Raw genomic sequence first — 6,180 nt, forward strand, 5'->3', positions numbered from 1 at the left:
CCCTGCAGCTGCCTTTCCCCTCGTATTTTATTTATTTTCTTTGAATCTTTTGCGCAATGAGTCATCATCGCCTGCCTTGTCCCCCCCCCCCAGGATTTTCTTTTTAGCATCTCACTTTTTCTTTTAAAAATTGCTGCGCAATTAATTCTTCGGTTTCCGTACGAAACCAACAGGTGTAGAATGACTGACACGCCTCTGATAGGCTCCATCTGCTTGCAGCTGATAACGCAGCCCTAGAGGATGCTGGGTAATATCTCTGCACGCTTAAAAAGCAGTGGCCTAATCTATTTGCAAGGGGTGGAGGGAAGAAAGAAAAGAAAAGCGAGCCTGGAAGAAGCTGAACAGCGGGGCAGAGACAACGCTTGTATAGGCACAGCGGGGGAGCTTTTAGAAAACCTCCTTTGAATGATGAGTCACTAAATATGTAGTCTTCTCATTTTTTACTTCTTGGAAAAATAAAGGAGGATTGAAGAGGGAGCTATTCACAGAACACGACTATGGTCTTAATGCGTACAGTGGACTAATGACAGCTCCCCCAACCCCCAGCCAGTATATTTTCTATACCAGCCTTTGCCAACCTGGTGCCCTCTAGATGTCATTGGACACGGCCGGTGTTGACTGGGACCGATGAGAGTCATATAGTTCAATATCTGGAGGGCACCAGGTTGGCAAAGGCTGTTGTATGCAATTTAATTCCTTGTCCCTAGAAAGGAAAATCCTAGCATTGAAAGCAGGGTGCTATGTACAAATGCCTCAGTGTGGTAGCACAGCCTGGATAACTCAGTTGGCTAGAGTGTGGTGCTGATAATGCCAAGGTTGCAGGTTCAAGGCCCGTATGGGACAGCTACATATTCCCACATTGCAGGACTTTGGGCTAGATGATCCTCAGCTTGATGATTCTGTGAAAATACAGGTATTTATTTATTTATTTTATTTAATCCGCTTTCCTCCCAAAGGAGCCCAGGACTGCAAACAGATAGATCAGGTTCCAAACCTCTGGACATAACTAGAATGATGGATCTTATCTGATTAAAGGCACCCCTGCCCGTACGGGCCAGTCTTGACAGACTCTGGGGTTGTGCGCCCATCTCACTCTATAGGCCGGGGGCCAGCGCTGTCCGGAGACACTTCCGGGTCACGTGGCCAGCGTGACATCGCTGCTCTGGCGAGCCAGAGCCGCACACGGAAACGCCGTTTACCTTCCCGCTAGTAAGCGGTCCCTATTTATCTACTTGCACCCGGGGGTGCTTTCGAACTGCTAGGTTGGCAGGCGCTGGGACCGAGCAACGGGAGCGCACCCCGCTGCGGGGATTCGAACCGCCGACCTTTTGATCGGCAAGCCCTAGGCGCTGAGGCTTTTACCCACAGCGCCACCCGCGTCCCCTTATCTGATTACCTCTGTATAACTAACAGGAGCGGCTCTGGTTATGTCCCCAGCCCATTTTGGTGCTTTGTTTATGCCAGTGTTCCCAAAGTAATAATAATAATAATAATTTATTATTTATACCCCGCCCATCTGGCTGGGTCTCCCCAGCCACTCTGGGTGGCTCCCAACAGAATATTAAAAATATGATAAAACATCAAACATTAAAAACTTCCCTAAACATGGCTGCCTTCAGATTTCTTCTAAAAGTCAATAATAATAATAATAATAATAATAATAATAATAATAATAATAATAATAACAACTTATTTATATCCCTGAGTTTCCCCAGCCAGATAGTTGTTTATTTCCTTGACATCTGATGGAAGGGCATTCCACACGGCAGGCGCCACCACCGAGAAGGCCCTCTGCCTGGTTCCCTGTAACTTCACTTCTCGCAGTGAGGGAACCGCCAGAAGGCCCTTGGAGATGGACCCTCAGTGTCTGGGCTGAAACTGTGATATGTGTACCCGTAGGGGTATGTGAATGGGTTTCACAGAAGAATTTATTGCTTTCTATAATTCAAAAATAGGCATTACTTGCATTCTACTTGGTATTTTGAAGGAAGGAACAATCACTATCAAAACATGCAGCAAAAAGTTGAAGCTCCAGCCAGCCATTCAACCCAATAAATAAAACGAACCCCTTCTTTCCAAGAGAAGTTTTGTTTTCGTTTTGCTGCTCATCTCTGTTTTTTTGGCTTTCCATTCAGGCACAGCGCCATCTTCTGGAAAGATGAATAAATCAACCTGCAGTTAAGAAAAGCATTTCCTCAAGTCCTTCATCTCCTTTGCTCTTTGGGAAACAAGGCAAATGGTGACTGAGCAGAGATGCAATGAAAGCTGCATCTCATTATTTTATTCATTATATCTGAACATTGCATTTTGCCTAATGTCTCAAAGAGACTTACAAAATACTAAACCACAGAAGAAGTAAAATCCACAGCGCATAATAATAATAATAATAATAATAATAATAATAATAATAATAATTTATTTATACCCCACCCTTCTGGCTGGGCTTCCCCAGCCACTCTGGGCAGCTTCCCCAAAAAATATCAAAATGCCATAATACATCAAACATTAAAAGTTTCCCTAATAAAAGAATAATACAAGTGTTTGCCCATCAGAAATAAAGCGTATAGTGGTACCTTGGGTTACAAACACCTCAGGTTATAAACACTTTGGGTTACAGACTCCACTAACCCAGAAGTGGTACCTGGGGTTAAGAACTTTACCTCAGGATGAGAACAGAAATTGCGCGGCGGCAGCAGGAGGCCCCATTAGCTAAAGTGGTCCTCAGGTTAAGAACAGTTTCAGGTTAAGAACGGACCTCCAGAATGAATTAAGTTCATAACCAGAGGTACCACTGTATTTCATTTCTGCAGACTACTGCAAAAATTGACTATTGCTGAAAGATGGAGATCCCTGGATATGAACTTGACAAAAAACTTGAGTGAAAAGGTTTGGCAATCTGCCCTCATGGAGAAAGTAGCATGACAATTTAGAAACGAAGAACTCGACATGCATCTAAGGAGTGTGGTGTGGTGTTTTTTTTAATGAAACTTGGTTTATTTTTATACAATATACAGCGGCTCTTGAACATCAATTTCACCCTCCTTTGACCATCTCCATCTAACAACACTCAGCATCCTTAGCAAACTACAATTCCCAGGATTCATTGGGGGAAGCTAGGACTGTTTAACGTGGTCTAAGTGTACTTTAACTGCATGTTGCAGATGTGGCCTTGGTGATTACTTGTAAAGAGTCGGCCATGTTTAACAACCACTTTCAACTCAAGACTTGCTAATTTAAACTTCACTAATTGTCCTCACGATTTTGGCATCGCCTTGTCCTCGTGTGCTATCTTTGAACAAAGTGTGTGCCTTATCTTTGTAATTAACCATTCAGCATAGCAACAAATCGTCTATTAGATGTGAGTCATTCAGTTGGTAAATCAAGCGCCATGTCACCGAAACAAAATTGATTTCCTCCTGACCTCAAGTCAATGACAATAAAAAGAGGTACACAGCTAGACTTAAATTTCCCCTGTTGTAATTTGCAGGTGCCTTCTGGGCCCATAATTGGAGGCTGTGGTTTTGGAAGGGCGGAATAAAACACTTAATCCGGTTTGCTGTTATTATTTTCCATCCTGTGGCAACCTGCATTTAAGGTTAGGGCGTATAAATAAACAAGAAGAGGGTATGGATTTAACAGTTACAGGAGACTTTCCTAGAAATTGTAAAGTTTAAGCAGATTTGACCTTTATAAAGATGAGAGACAGGTTGTTGTTTTTAAAGATTTTAAAAAGTGGAATAGGGGATGGGGGGACTTGACACTGAATAAATGAATGACCCTCTCTTCTAGGGATGGGGCAGAAAATTGATTTCATTTGCATTAAGAAATTATCTAATTCACACTCCTCAAACAAATATGTGAACTGAAACACAGGTATCATTTCAAATTTGCACTTTCCTGAATTTTGCAATGCCGTTCTCCAACCAATGTGGACAGGAATGTATTTATTAGGGGTAAGTTTACATTAAAATATTATTGTTGTTGTTGTTGTTGTTGTTGTTGTTCATAGAATCATAGAATCATAGAATCATAGAGTTGGAAGAGACCACAAGGGCCATCGAGTCCAACCCCCTGCCAAGCAGGAAACACCATCAGAGCACTCCTGACATATGGTTGTCAAGCCTCTGCTTAAAGACCTCCAAAGAAGGAGACTCCACCACACTCCTTGGCAGCAAATTCCACTGTCGAACAGCTCTTACTGTCAGGAAGTTCTTCCTAATGTTTAGGTGGAATCTTCTTTCTTGTAGTTTGGATCCATTGCTCTGTGTCCGCTTCTCTGGAGCAGCAGAAAACAACCTTTCTCCCTCCTCTATGTGACATCCTTTTATATATTTGAACATGGCTATCATATCACCCCTTAACCTCCTCTTCTCCAGGCTAAACATGCCCAGCTCCCTTAGCCGTTCCTCATAAGGCATCGTTTCCAGGCCTTTGACCATTTTGGTTGCCCTCCTCTGGACACGTTCCAGTTTGTCAGTGTCCTTCTTGAACTGTGGTGCCCAGAACTGGACACAGTACTCCAGGTGAGGCCTGACCAGAGCAGAATACAGTGGCACTATTACTTCCCTTGATCTAGATGCTATACTCCTATTGATGAGGCCCAGAATTACATTGGCTTTTTTACCTGCCGCGTCACACTGTTGGCTCATGTCAAGTTTGTGGTCAACCAAGACTCCTAGATCCTTTTCACATGTACTGCTCTCAAGCCAGGTGTCACCCATCTTGTATTTGTGCCTCTCATTTTTTTTGCCCAAGTGCAATACTTTACATTTCTCCCTGTTAAAATTCATCTTGTTTGTTTTGGCCCAGTTCTCTAATCTGTCAAGGTCGTTTTGAAGTGTGATCCTGTCCTCTGGGGTGTTAGCCACCCCTCCCAGTTTGGTGTCATCTGCAAATTTGATCTGGATGCCCTTGAGTCCATCATCCAAGTCGTTGATAAAGATGTTGAATAAGACCGGGCCCAAGACAGAACCCTGTGGCACCCCACTAGTCACTCTTCTCCAGGACGAAGAGGAACCATTGATGAGCACCCTTTGGGTTCGGTCAGTCAGCCAGTTACAAATCCACTGAGTGGTAGCATAGTCAAGACCGCATTTTACCAGCTTCTTTACAAGAATATCATGGGGCACCTTGTCAAATGCCTTGCTGAAATCAAGGTAGACTACATCCACTGCGTTCCCTTCATCTACCAGGCTTGTAATTCTGTCAAAAAACGAGATCAGGTTAGTCTGACATGACTTATTTTTCAGAAATCCATGCTGACTATTGGTGATCACAGCATTCCTTTCTAGGTGCTCACAGACTGTTTGCTTAATGATCTGCTCCAGAATCTTCCCTGGTATTGATGTCAGACTGACTGGGCGGTAATTATTTGGGTCCTCTCTTTTCCCCTTTTTGAAAATAGGGACAACATTTGCCCTCCTCCAGTCTGCCGGGACTTCGCCTGTTCTCCAGGAATTCTCAAAGATGACTGCCAGTGGTTCTGAGATCACATCTGCCAGTTCTTTTAATACTCTTGGATGCAGTTCATCTGGCCCCTGGAGACTTGTTGTTATTGTTATTACTACTACTACTATTCCCATCTTCTTTCTTCTTCTTCTTTCTCCTTTCTAAGATTGAGGAGAAAGTTTTTGTCCATATTTGGGCACCATTTTGAATCAAGATGGGAGACTGAACCTTTCAAAACTACACTGATTCAGAACCTCTTAAGATGCCACGACCAACATTTGCTTCACATTTCATGGGGAGACTCCAGTCTGAAACTTATGAGTTAGAGTCAAAATTGCTGATAAATTCTATGTAGTTTGGACATAACCAGGACTATAGGTTTGTTTCTCACTATGCACATTAGAGTGATATGAGCAGCTTGAAAGACAGTAATGTCATAGTGACTGCTGTTGTGAATTGGTCATTATGTTCTTGGCTTATATACATTTGGGCTCTGCATGGAAAAATCGCTCTTGCATTTCATGGCTTCCTACTTACAACCCCACCCCCTTTTTTTACACCGGTCTACCCATATCTCTGTGGATTGAGGATAATACTATGCATATGACAAGGTAGGTTCTAGTCAAAGAAATCATATTCCACAATAAAATGGCTATAAAGCAGCCAAATGGCTGTTCTTATAATAAAAGGGAATCTTAATAAAATTTATTTTTTTCTGGCCAACAGCTATTC

At 42.8% G+C, this 6,180-nt stretch overlaps 1 long non-coding RNA gene across 1 annotated transcript; it reads left to right on the plus strand.

Annotated features, from left to right (window-relative positions):
* Window positions 1–317: 317 nt before the first annotated feature.
* LOC144329270 (uncharacterized) lies at window positions 318–3,983 on the plus strand. The gene is made up of 2 exons (XR_013394747.1): window positions 318–913; window positions 2,811–3,983. It is a non-coding gene; the product is annotated as an uncharacterized LOC144329270 (long non-coding RNA).
* Window positions 3,984–6,180: the final 2,197 nt, after the last annotated feature.

Source organism: Podarcis muralis, chromosome 12, assembly GCF_964188315.1.
Source record: "Podarcis muralis chromosome 12, rPodMur119.hap1.1, whole genome shotgun sequence".
Lineage (NCBI taxonomy): Eukaryota > Metazoa > Chordata > Lepidosauria > Squamata > Lacertidae > Podarcis > Podarcis muralis.